At 44.3% G+C, this 13549-nt stretch overlaps 1 protein-coding gene across 1 annotated transcript in view; it reads right to left on the reverse strand.

The window, feature by feature from the left end:
* MTMR1 (myotubularin related protein 1) overlaps positions 1-9253 on the reverse strand; it is a 56604-nt gene extending 47351 nt beyond the window's left edge. Inside the window, exon 1 of the mRNA XM_021683645.1 lies at positions 9067-9253. The gene's annotated coding sequence lies outside the window, so the exon portion shown is untranslated. The remainder of the gene's footprint in view (positions 1-9066) is intronic.
* Positions 9254-13549: the final 4296 nt, after the last annotated feature.

Raw genomic sequence — 13549 nt, forward strand, 5'->3', positions numbered from 1 at the left:
ACTGCATTTTCCAGTAGGAGTCCTGGGCGAGGGTTAATAAAGCTGACTTCCCCCCCCCCCCGTGACTGCCCCTCCCCCTACTGCACAGGGAAGAGGCAGCTGCAGGTGGGAAGAGGTAGCTGGCTCTGCTGGGAGGGGAGGGGGGAAGTCAAGCTTTATTAACCCTCGCCCATGACTTCTACTTGAACATGCAGTGTATGCATCGGGGAAGCTCTGGCTGGAGAAAACACCCAGAGAATGGATGGAAAGCGAGGAAGACATGAATGTCTTGTTCCTCAATCCACAATCGGAAATCCTACCATCTAACCATCATATGTTCTATGGGAAACAGATTAAAAAAAAAAAAAATCAGCGAAGGTTCCAATTATCAGCTTTATAGGTTTTACTCAGGATAGATAAGATCATATGACTGCAAGGCTACTGACTTCAAAAAACATCATTGTATCATCATTAAAATACCCTCTCGTGTAAAAAAGGTTCTGAATTAAGTGATAATACAGTAGCTCAGAGACCTAAAGCCCATAAATTCCTAAATATAGACTAAACTAAAAAACCTAAGCCTGGCTTTTTCTTTTTTTTTGCAGGAGGGGGCAATGGGTATGTTTATCCTCTTAATTGTGGTGATTAAGAGGTGTGTACCTATCAAAATGTATCAAGTTGTATACTTTAAATGTGAATTACACCTGGAGGAAGCTATACAAAATCAAGAAAATACATGCCTATGTTAGTAAACAACGCAAAACGGGGCACAGATGGCAATACAAACTCAAAAGAGAAGGTCTCCCGTCTCCGAGCATGTTCATTCCCAGTGCATGGTTCTATGTGTAGTGCGAGTAGCAGAGAGGAAAACTGAATTTTTTCCCAGACAAGCACCAAGATTTAAATTTGTATAAAAGTCTGCATTGGGGTTAAAACTCCCTTCCTCTGCTCTCAGGTTCTTTTCAAGACATCCTTTGGGGCACTCCGCACCAGAGAGGCGAGGGCTCCCGCTGACCACTTGCTCCTGGTAAGGGGGTCAGTGTGCTCTTCTTTGCCCCTCTGGGCACTCTGGGATCTGTGCACCAGCGCACCGGGAGGGCACGGCCTGGTCTCCCTGAGTGGTGGCGAGTCTGCCTGTGTGAGCCCCGCCCCGAGGAAGAGGCTGCAGGTGTCCACGGCTGCCTCTGGGCCTCCCGTGGCCTCACACCTAAGCCAGGCCCTCCAAGCCAGCTTTGATCAATTATTGTGGTCTAACTCTGTTTGGCTCCTGTCTTAATTCTTCATAAGGTAACAGCTGACACCACTAAACCTCCAACAGTGTGGAAGGACTTCAGGAAGTTTTCACCCCCGGCCAGTGCCAGTGATACAAATACCAGCAAGCAGATGTGTTGAAGGGGTTGTGCTAGATGCTTCACACGTGTCATCTCAGCCCTCCTGACCCTCCCAGCCACTGGGAAGGAGATACTGTTATCCCCCTGTGACAGATGAGGGAACCGAGGCAGCAGGAGGTAGAGTAACTCACCCAACGTCACATAGCCAGCAACAGCAGAGTGGGAATTCAAACCCAAGCTGGCTGGCTTTAGCGCCCATGTTCTTACCCTCAATGTGCCACCCCTCCCCACCCCGAACCTTTGCCCCTTCCGAAGGAGGTTGACAAAGGCCCTCAAGGCTTAATGCCCAGAATGTCCTGCTCTGCCCTCCTCACTCCTCTCACCACATCTTGTTTACACATCTATGTCAAGCCTCACCACAGTCCAACCTGAACTATACGTTTTGGTGTCTCTTTCCCCTATTAGGAATTCCGTGCAGCCCAGCCCCTTGCACATGACAGGTGCTCACATCACGACTGTGGACGTGCATGGGTGTTCAGTGATCAGACTGTGTTCCTCCAGTATTGGTTTGTACTACCATACACATTTATGTAGACTGAGAGTATACAGTAAATAAGGACCGTGTGCATTTCATGCATAGGCTGCCCTATTTAATAGATTAAACCTTTGCTGTAACACCCATTATGCAGATGAGGACACTGAAGCTCAAGAAGGTTAAATAACTTGTTGGGCAGCTCGTTAATTACAGGACTGGGACTCAAGGCAAAGTGCTCCGAATCCAAAGTTTATGATCTTTTTGATAAGCCACATTAGACAATTTTAAGTCAAATAAGTGTCAGTGTTTTATAAGTGACCTGTTTAGAATTTATGCATCTAAGAGGCTTCTTTTCAAGAAAACACTGTGATACTGAAGTAAAAATACCACTGTTTTCTATTTCAGGCGTGAAACCTACAAATAAGGTAATTCTGCTGTAGCTATCAGATCACTACAAAATGAGTTAAAAAGAAGAGGTTCGTACCCTGCTCTGAAGAGTGAACTGTTGGCTCAGGAGATCATTGCTCTTGCTGTTGGTGTCTTAATAACCAGAATTCTACCCAGCTTGGTGGTCAATGGCTGGCTAGAGTCAGAGGCCCAGGGCAGGTGAAGACAAATCTTCACTTGCCATCAAAATATAACCCTGGTCTTTGGGAAACTAGCCACACCTGAATCTTGCCTGACCCCCTCTGTCAAACTTTAGCCTGCAACAGTCACTTTCCACTCTCCGAAGCCCTCCAGGAAAGGTGATGAAGGAGCTGTTCAAGTTCAATTCCACCCTCGATGAAACAAGCTGGCCCCAATTGCCACTTAGGAAAAGGATATTTGTAACTCAACTAGTAAACTGAGATCTGATAACTGCTGATATCCTTTCACTAACTAAATTCTACCATCTTTACTAGCATAACTTTGTTTCATTTAAATAATACTTCTGATATATCATGAGTTTTAAATGTATTAATCAAGATTTATTTTACACGCAATATAGAATCATTCAGCAGTCTGTAAAAATCTTGACTTTTCAAAAATTAAATTTTAATTTTGGGATAATTGTAGATTCACGTGCAGTTGTAAGAAATAACAGATTCCACGTATCGTGTCATTCAATTTCCCCAATGGCAGCATATTACAGAACTATAGAGCAATGTCAGCACCGGGGAAACAGACACTGATACAATCAAGATGCAGAACAATCTCATCACCAGGAGGACCCCTACTTTCACCCTTCTATAGCCACATCAGCTTCCCTCACCGTCCCTCCCCTTCTTAGCCCCTGGCAACCAGTAATCTGTTTGTGACTATAATTTTGTTATTTGAAGACTGTTACATAAATGGAATCATATAGTATATGACCTTTGCTGAGTGGCGTTTTTGGCTCAGTGTTAATTCCCTTAAGACCCGTCCAATTCTTTTCTCTGTCCTTTCTATTCTGCTATTGAGCCCATTCATTGAGAATTTTTTTTTTTTTAAATTTCGGTTACTATATTTTTCACTTTTAAAATTTCCATTTGGTTCTTCTTTATCTATTTCTCTGCTGAAACTTTCCTATTTCTTTTCTCTCACTTCCTCTGTTTTCATTGTTTCAAGCATATTTGTAATTGTTTATTGAAGCAATTTGATGATGGCTTCTTTAAAATCATTTTCACAGAACTCTAACATCTGTCATCTCAGTTCTGTCACCTATTGATTCCCTTTTTTCATACAGTTTGAGATCTTTCTGGTTCGTGGTATGATGAGTGCTTTTCAGTGGCAATCTGAACATTCTGAGTACTAGTTATGAGAGTAGGGATCTTACTTAGACCTTCTGTCTTCGCAGGCTTTCTCGGACACTGCTGCAGCAGAAGCAGGGCTTCCGCCTTGTTGCAGTCAGGTAGGGGTACAAGTCCAGGTTCCCCACTCGGCCTCCATGGACACCACGGGAAGGGGAATTCCTGGTTACTGCTGGGTGGGGGAAAGAGTTCCAGCTGCCCACTAGGCTGCTACGGCTATCTCCCCGGCTGGCAGTGGCACGGAGACCTTGTTACTGCCCCCGACACGGCCTCCGCCGACGCCATAGCGGAGGGCGCAGCCTCCTTACCAACGGGCGGCCGGGAAAGTCTGAGTCTCCACTAGGCTTCTTCCGACACCATCACCACCGCACAGGTTTGGTGGGCCTCATTAGATCCTGGCAAGGGAGGGGGCACATCTAGGCTCCCAACTTGGCCTTGCTGGCAGGGTGGGTGTGGGGCCACAACTTTTTCTGTGGTGTTTGGCTAGAGTACAGTGGGGAGTGCCTGCAAGTTTTCTTTTTGCTAGGCTGTCCCTTTCCTGGTCCTTCGGCTTGAGAGAGTAGACTTTTATTGTCCATGCCTGTTGGCAGTTCTGGGTTGCTGGCTTCTTCAGCAACAAGTCTGGGACATACGTGGCAGCAACTAAACCCAGGGACTCACCACCGTGTCATTCCTTGGGTCCTGAGATCCCTGACCAGTCTGCCTTCTACTTTTCAGGGCACTCTTATGTTTATTTTATAGCTGATGTCCAGGGTTTGGGGTTGTACTTAGCATGAAGAATAGGAAAATGTACATTGGCTCCATCTTTCCAGAAGCAGAAGCCGAAATCTTGACAATTTTTTTTTAAGTTTTTAAATTCCAGTTAGTTAACATACAGTGTAATATTCGTTTCAGGGGTAGAATGTAGTGATTCATCCCTTCTATACAACACCCGGTGCCCATCACAAGTGCGCTCCTTCATCCCCATCACCCATTTCACCCATCCCTCCACCCACCTCCCTCAGCAACCCTCAGTGTGTTCTCTAGAGTGAGGAGTCTGTTTTATGGTTTGCCTCTCTCTTTTTTCCCCCTATGTTCATCTGTTTTCTTAAACTCCACATATGAGTGAAATCGTATGGTATCTGTCTTTCTTTGATTTATGAAATCTGGACATTTTTAAGAAATAATTTTTCCTGACAAGTAACCCTGGGAGATAGGATAGCACTCTTCTAGTGCAGTGGTTACAAACTGGAGGCCTATTGCTCAAACAGGCAGTAGGAGGGTGTTTTTTAAATTGTTTTTAAGGGGACATGCTGCTCTCCATTGCCCCCTCCCATGTCTGCCTAGCTTGTAGACATCTGCATTTGCAAACTCTGATTTAATAAATAGATCATGAGGCCAAGTTATCAACAGTGGATTATGGCCATGGATTCTGAAAGATCATGTTTGAGCTTCCTTTTACATAGACTGGCACTCAATTTAAGAAATATTAACTAAAACCTAGCTCAAACATAATGAAGCCTTTCCCATACATTGCATCTTACTTCCTGCCAAAGCCCTTCTGGAAATGTTTGTTTAGGATCCAGAATTTACTCACCATACTAACTTGTTAAATGATTACACTTAGTACAGGACCTCTCCATTTTCTCTTTTTTCTTTTGAATGTTTAAAGAAGAGATCTAGCTACTGTGTGTACATGGACAAGGGGATGAGAAACAGAGGTGGTGATAGTGATGATGAGGTCACTTCTACTAATGACTCCTAAAAAGTCTCGTTACAACTTGTAACCATATTATTTCATCTAATCTATGGAACATTACATTCAGATCCTGTTCTTAAAATCTTTGATAAACTCGAGAGAGAGACTTTTACTCTTTGTTAGCCCAGTAAAAGTGAAAAGCAATTGAGTCGGGAGTGGGGTGCGGGGAGGGGGTCAAACAAAACATTTTATTACATTTCTAGTAGTCTTAATGATCGGGCTAATCTTTAGGATGACTTGTTATTAAAGCATACATTTATTAATTTAGTTGATCCACAATTCAACATAATAGCTATTAACCTTTTTAGCTGGGACAATGTTTCCCAAATTTCTGTCATTTCATATACCATCTCTACAAGTTTGGTTTGCTCTCTCTCTACACCGCCTATACTAATATTAGTATTTATCTTTATATTGACTTTAAATCAACTCCTTTTTCATACTTTGCCTAGCTCTATACAATAACATCCATTAAAACACAAGTTCAATGTGCTACTTTTTCTAACACATGTTTAAAACAATTATATAACTGTGAACATACGTCCACAGACATACCATCTAAATTTATCTCATGTGATAAAAGTGATAATCTTACCATAGTTTGGGTGATCTGACCCTGAGCCTATTGTCAATTTATGATATGAATAAATAAAACAACTGTTCTCAAAAACCTAACCTGAGTTGCTAATTATTCTGATTTGTAAGAATGTACCAGAAACATATGGTCCCATCACCAATTTCAAAAGCTATAAACCTAGGAAGGCTAGCGTTTCAGATTTTATTATACATAAGAAATATATGAGGCCCTTGGTTCCACACCTACAGAGATTCTGACTCACTGCGGGGGATGGGGACCACTGAAGCTACATTTTTGCAGACACCCTGGGGAGTGCTGATGTGGGAAAACCCTACAGTGGACAGGGCAGGGGGACAAAATTTTAAATGCACTCTAGCTTTTCAGTGGGATAGCTGTCCTGCTGAAAAACCCCAAGTCTAACTATGTGATATTAAGCAAGTCATCTGACATCTCCAAGCCTTGGTTCTCTCATCTGTTAAATGATCATAACAACAGCTACCTCCTTTGGTGGTTTTAAGGCTGAAATGGATTATATGTCAAAAAGTATTACAAAGCCAACAAAAAAAGTATTAGAAAACCATAGAGCCCTATACATGCTCGCAGGTTGATGAGGAGGATGTAACACCACCCTCAGCAGCCTACAAGGGAAAATACAATCCGCATTTCAAATCAAGATGCAAGTGCTCAGCTCCATAAACACCTGCTCCCATTTAATTACTGACATCAAGCTTAACCTATAATAAATTAACCCCCATATTGTGTGTGGGTTTCAAATAGAATAGATAATTTGAAATATTCCAATAGAGTAGATAATTTGAAATATTATTGACTGATGCCTGCAAATTAGATCCTCAAGGAATTGTGTCTGGACCTTCAGGAAAAACCGCATGCAATGGTCCCCGTGCCAGGGGTATTCCAGAGTCCCATCTTGGGGGCTCAGATTTTAAGAACTACTTTATAAGTAGCATATAAAAGTATCCTTGTGGTTTAGAAACATTTTACACTTTTATTATTTAAAAAAACTCTCTTCTTAAAGAAAAAACTCCCGAATTATAAATTTAACTCTGACTACAGGGCAAATATAACAAAGACGATTAGAAAACATGTTCTCTTACAATCATTCATCAAAAGCTTTAGCTATGATCTGATGTAGGTACCTAAAATTCAATTTACAAAATATAGAAAAGCCTTTTTTTTTTTTCAGAATGCCATCTGTTAAACCATTCCAGCATGAGCTAATTCTGCTACACAAAATTTGTAAATAGACTAAAATCAAAAAAACGTCATTGCTTCGTGTTAAAGCACAGATTCAGTCTGATCTATTAATGTAGAGGTTAGAAAGCTATGCACACAGTCAACGTTCAGTCTTTTCTAGAACCCACACAACACTAACAAATATTCAAGCAAAATGAAAACATTACAGTTAACTCCTAATTGTCTGGAAAGAAAATCATTCCAAGGCCTGAGAGCTATTCTCTGCTAACATGGGTTCTTGAGCCTCTCTACTCAGCGGGGCAGTTTCTCAGCTAAGACGGGGCAACAGGGCACCTAGGACTGGTGGGGTCGGCAGCTGCTCAGCCACCCGCCGGCCGGGCACCAGTGATGCAGCAGATGCTCCTCCCACCTGCAGCTGGCATATCTGCCCAGCTGTGTTTGGAACCCCAGGAACCCCAGCTGCTCCTACGTGGACAAACATGAAAACCAGACAGCAGGGAAACCTATTGAGAGTGACATACTGCCACTCTTCTGGCTGAGCAGATTATCCAATTTCTACTAATCCAAAGCCCTGCTTTCCTCTGGTAGGCCTAATTAACAGCATCGGATGGCTTGGATGAAGTATAGCATGATAGCCAAATTTCAATTATTTGGCCTCTTGAGTCAGTTTCTGCACTTGGTGTGTTATGAGATAGAGAGGAGAGGAACGGAGGCCAGAGCCCTTAAGCAAGGAGCATCTATTAAAAATTAATTAGGATCTTTATTGTCGTTCTTGAACCGTTTGTAAGACTTGGTGCCTGGCAAGGACCATGATTTTGAGAGACTGTTGACTGAGGGTAGTCTGGGATACTAAATGTAGTTCGCCCATACTTGTGAAAATCAATTATCTTTTACAAGCAGGCACAGATAACTATAATAAACTGAAACCTCAATTCAAGCAAATGCTACTACTGCAATGTAAGCACGGTTTAATAGTTTGTTGACATTAAAACAAGGTTAGTCTTAGCCTTAACAAAGATGGAGCACATAAGTTTGTGATTTTTTAACTGAGTCAACAAGTATTTACTGAGCACCTGTAATATTCCAGGACTGTGCTGGGAAGCAGTGGTGAGTAAAAGAGCCCCAGTCTCTGCTGACAAGGAGCTTATCATTCTCAACTTCAGAATAAACAGAGAATACAAATTAAGGACCAAAAAATGAGGCTGCCCATACAATATTCTGGAGTTCTGCAACTTTTTGCATTGTAGTATCACATGTTAATGCTGAATACCCACAGGTAGTACCTAAATACAGACACAAATTGTGAAGCTGGGAAATACTATAAGACATTTTTTGAAGTTCAAGATATGATCAAAGAAAATACACGCATTTATTATAATAAAATGTAAAAATACAATATGTAATATAATAAATAATAAAATGGAACCGGATTTTTTTAAAAAAGGATCCTAATCTAAAGACAGATTTTCCTCTCAATTACAAAACCGTGAGTACATATACTAGATTCTGGTAAAAATTCTCCTCTAAAGTTCAGATCTAACAAAATCTTTCACCCTTGTTCCCAAGCAAATGTTTGTTGAACATCAAGGGGCCAAAGTCTCACTCAAATTAAAGATGCAAAGCTTCTTGGTGTGCCCGGGCGGCTCAGTGGGCTAAGTGGCCGACTCTTGGCTTCTGCTCAGGTCGTGATCTTGGGGTCGTGGGATCGAACCCCACGATGGACTCCATGCCCAGCACGGAGTCTGCTTCACATTCTTTCCCCCTTCCTCTCCCTCTCCCTCTGCTCTTCCCTCCCCCTCTGCTCCTGCCCCCCACCCCACGCGTGCTCTCCCTCTCTCTCTAAAATAACTAAACAAAATCTTTAAAGAAATGCAAAGCTTCTTGGTACATTAAAAATGAATTAAGGACTCAATGCTGCTTACCTTGTAGTCTCTGGATACATTTTCTGATGTCACTGAACCTGAAATCTGACTAGAAATTGTAGCAGCTATAAGCTGTTTACACCATTCAACATGTGATCCTGTAGGACTAAAAGAAATAGTGTGATTAAAATATTTTAAGACGTCAGCTCTCAGTGAAAAAAATGAGCACTGACTAGGGATATATGTACATTTCTTTTTTTTTTTTTTTTAAGAAAACAAACTTACATTAGACTATTTGGTTACCTTCACATTTAATATAAGAACTGAAATACTGACTGACAACCAGGAAGTAAGATTAGGTTCCAGGCTGATTTTAAATGAATCAACCAATTTTTTTTTTAAAGAGTCTAGGTATTAGTTAAGCATGTTATTCTGTTTCATTTAATGGAATTTTACTATATTACAACTATATGGAGTGAATATTCTTAATGTAATGTACATGGAATATTAATTGAGGTGAAATATTTATCTTATAGCATGTTTTTCAAATAGACTTTTAATGGAACAGTTGATTGTGTGAGTTTAAAAAGACCAGACTAGACAAATGATGTCCCGCATGCAGTAATAACGCTACCTTCCATTTCCGTAAGTGCACTGACAACTTACAGAGGCTCCTCCGGTCTGTTATGATTATCAGAGCCTCACAACCACAGTGTGATAAGGCGGCAGATCAGGGACTAGCCGACATGTTTCTGAGATGAGAAAACAGGCACCAGAGGTGACACGCCCAATCAGAATGTGACGGGCCTGCCTCCAGCCCTACTGAGGCTGTCCGTCCAGGACACGACACAACCAAGAGTGACCACCTCACGGAACGGGAAGGCAAAACAGTCACAGAACTGCCTTAGACGAGAACACAGTCCCGCAAGGAAAATGGCATCTTCCACTTGCATGGTGCTCTCAAATGTCACCACATTTCCACACACAGCCTCACCTGAGCCTCACAGTGACCCATCTTACAGATGAGAAAAGTGAGGCTCCAGCATCCACCAAGGTCACATGACCGGTGAGTGGTCGGGCTGTGCCCACCTGACCTAAAGGAACACAGAAGCAGACTAGGCAGTGAGGGAATTAAAGATTGCCCTCAAGGGGCCAGGCTCCTCACCAAAGTACTGAAGGAATCAGGCAAAGGGCAAAAGATGCTCATTAAAGTTTACCCTGCAGGTAGCTTTCACTGTAAAGAATGTTCCAGACCTATAAAAATCTCATCACTAATTAAATCCACACTCATACACTGGAAAGACTGAAAAAAGTGGAATCTCTAGGCAGTATGTAAAATAACCTAAACAGTAAAATGAAGATATTTGATGTTCTCTACTAGATGTGATCTAAATTTCTGCCTCTGATCAAGATAGCCCAGTGGTGAGTCACGGGGCTGAAAACGTAAGTAAAAAACATGCCCTGAATGAGCAGACCTTCCTATCATATGTCATATGGGCATTCCTATCATATGTCATAAATCTATTTACTACAATTTCTAACTGAGAGGAAAAGAGGGAAAGGGGAGGGATTTTAGCTTCTTTTTTAAAGGCTAAGTCCCCTTTATTGCTGGCTATATCATACTTTTCTTGTCACACTGCCTTCTTCCCTGCCAGCACCCACCCCCGATTGCAAATCTAACAGTAGGAACCTGCCTGGTCACCCACTGTTGTTACCATCTGCCCAGCATCCCTTCTTCCTTCTTCTGATGAGGGCACTTCTCTACTGGGGGGAACTGTCCTTCCCCACTTCACAGGATTCTGGCGGGGGAACAGAGCGGGACGGATACCTCGCTCCTCCTGAGCCCACTTGCAGGGGAGTGACCTGGACCAGGCCAGTCCCAGGCTTTCCTCTTGGATCCCAAGCTGCGTAGACCCACCCCCAGCACTGCTGCAGGCCACTCCCCACCCCCACCACCTTGAGGAACCCACAGAGATAAAGAATGGGACAAGAAAAAACAAGAGATGAGGAGCCCCGACAATGCTGTGTGCAACTCTGGCTCCAAACGTACTCGTGGCTATCTTTCCTCGTCTGCAGCAGTCATGTGTGCCAAGACATTTCCTTTTTGGCTTAAGCTAGAATGAGTTGTGTTTTTTGTCACTTGCACCCAGAAGTGTCCTGGCCAACACAGTCACAAACAGCATGGTATAGTGGGCTGGTAGACAGGAGGCTTGGATCCAAGTCCTGTTTCTGTTACCAGCTAGCTCTGTGACCTTGAGCAAGCCACATCCTCTTGCAGGACCGCAGCTTTGTCGTCATGAAGTATGGTACTCAGGAGAGAAGGGAGGGCTCCTCAGTCCGTGGGGCACGGCTGAACCTCGCCTGGAGAGCCAGATTCTACTCTAGGGGTCACTCTTCAAAGAAGAGTATGAATCAGAGCCTGTCACGATGACAGATCACAGAAGGCAGGCCAGGTTCCCCCTGTGCAATCTCCCGCCACCCTCCTGGTATTAAGAACCACCTGCAGTCTGGAGGAGGCCAGCTTTGTTTCTCCAACCTAGATTCTCCTGATCTGAATGCCCCACGATCCAAGGAGACATCTGTACTAGTTGGTCCTGAGACCTTGCCAACTCGACCTGTCGAAACCGGCACTGGGGGCTCAGCCTGCAACCCACTCTCCCACCCCTGTGTTTCCTAGGTCAGGGAAGAGCACAGCCAGTTACCCAGGTACACCATGCGCAAAAGCTGGGGTGGACCTTGGAGCCCGCCCCCCACTTCATTTCACTCTCACATCTGAATGCTCACCAAGCCACATCACTCTTATTGGCTAGTATCCTGAGAATGCACCTTGCTCAGTTCCTAATGCAACTCCCTTTTCCAGACACCCATCATTCTTCTGTGTTCTCCTCCTGCCTCCTGAATTCAGGCCCCATCTCAAGGCCAGTGACTCCCAAATTTAGGTCTCCAGCCCAGACAACACCCCTGAACTCCAGGCCCATATAAACCAACTGCCTCTTTGACCTCTGCTCTGGGATATACAACTAGCATCTCAGAACTGATATGTCTGAAGCTGAGAGCCTGCTAATTTCCTAACCATGTTCCATTCAGAGGCTTCTTCATCTCGGCAACACCATTTTCCCACAAGCCAAAAATCCCGGCATCTTGATTCTTCTCTCCTACCCAACAACCAATCGTCCTCAAAAAGTACTGGCCTTACCCTGCAGGTTTTCTTCAAATTATATCTACAGTCTGACCCCTTCTCCCTTCCTCTGCCCAACTGCTCTGTCTAGGCCACCGTCCTCTCTCATTTGGATGACTGCAATAGTCTCCCACCTGCTAGTCTCTCTGCTTCAACCCTGCCACTTGCAGTCTGTTGTCCACAGAGCAGCTACAGGGAGCTTACTGAAATCTACACCAGAGTATGCCACTCGTCTGCTCCAAAAGCCCCAATGGCTCCCCATGACTCTCCACCATCTGCCCCCGTGACCTCTCTGACCTCAACCCTTACTCCTCTCTCCCTAGCTCCCTCCCCATTAGTGACACTGGTCTCCTTGCTGATCCTTGCACACTTTGCACACTCCCACCCGGGGTGCACAGGCCCCTGCCTGGAATGCTGTCACCCTCAATATCTGTATGACTGGATCCCTCCCTTCTTTAGGGGCAGTACTCGAATGTCACCTTTCTCAGCCAGGCTTTCCCTGACCATCCTATGTAAAATTCCAATTCACCCCCCAAACTGCAGGCCCCCAACACCTCATATCCCCCTCCCAACTTACTTTTTCCCTAGCACCCGTCACCATCTAGCAGAGAATAGTTTACTTGTTTTTTGTCTACCTCTGTCACCAAACATACTCTCCACCAGGGCAGTGATTTGTGTGTGTCCGTTCCCTGCCAAATCCTCGGGCCCCCCACAGTGCCTGACACAGAGCAGGCGCTCATATATAAATAAGCAAGTGATCAGCATTTCCATAACCTATTCAGTAAGACTCCCCGCCTCCAGTCCATTCACCACACCACCGCAGAACAAATGTTCTCAAACATCAATCCCATCCTGTAGCTCACCTGATGGAAATCCTTTTGTGGTCCCTATAGCTAGGGTGACCATATAATTTCCCATCCAAACCAAGACACTACTGTGAGTTGACCGAGGATGCACCGGGTCCACCAGTAAACCAGCACCATCCTGGGCAAAAGAGACCACCTGGCCCAACCTACTTGTAGCTACAGGTAGTTGTTAGAAGTGCAGAATTCCAGGCTCTACCCCAGTGGGGGACAGACTAGACTTAGGGTGGGACCCAAGAATCTGCACTTGGATCCAGCACTGGAGGTGATTCCTACGCAGGTTACATAGAACCATGCCCCGAGAAGCATGGCACAGAAGATAAAGGCACAATTCCCTAGGAAGGCACCCAAGTCCCTTCGGGATCTGGCCCCTGCCTCCCACACATCTTCTGTCTTACCAGTTCCCCACGTCCAGCATTGCCTGCACGGCCTGCGCCATGGCACATTCCACTCCCGTGGCCAAAAAGTCCTCCCCACCCTGTCCCCTGGCTAACTTCTCATT

Source organism: Neomonachus schauinslandi, chromosome X (genome assembly GCF_002201575.2).
Source record: "Neomonachus schauinslandi chromosome X, ASM220157v2, whole genome shotgun sequence".
Taxonomy (NCBI): Eukaryota; Metazoa; Chordata; class Mammalia; order Carnivora; family Phocidae; genus Neomonachus; species Neomonachus schauinslandi.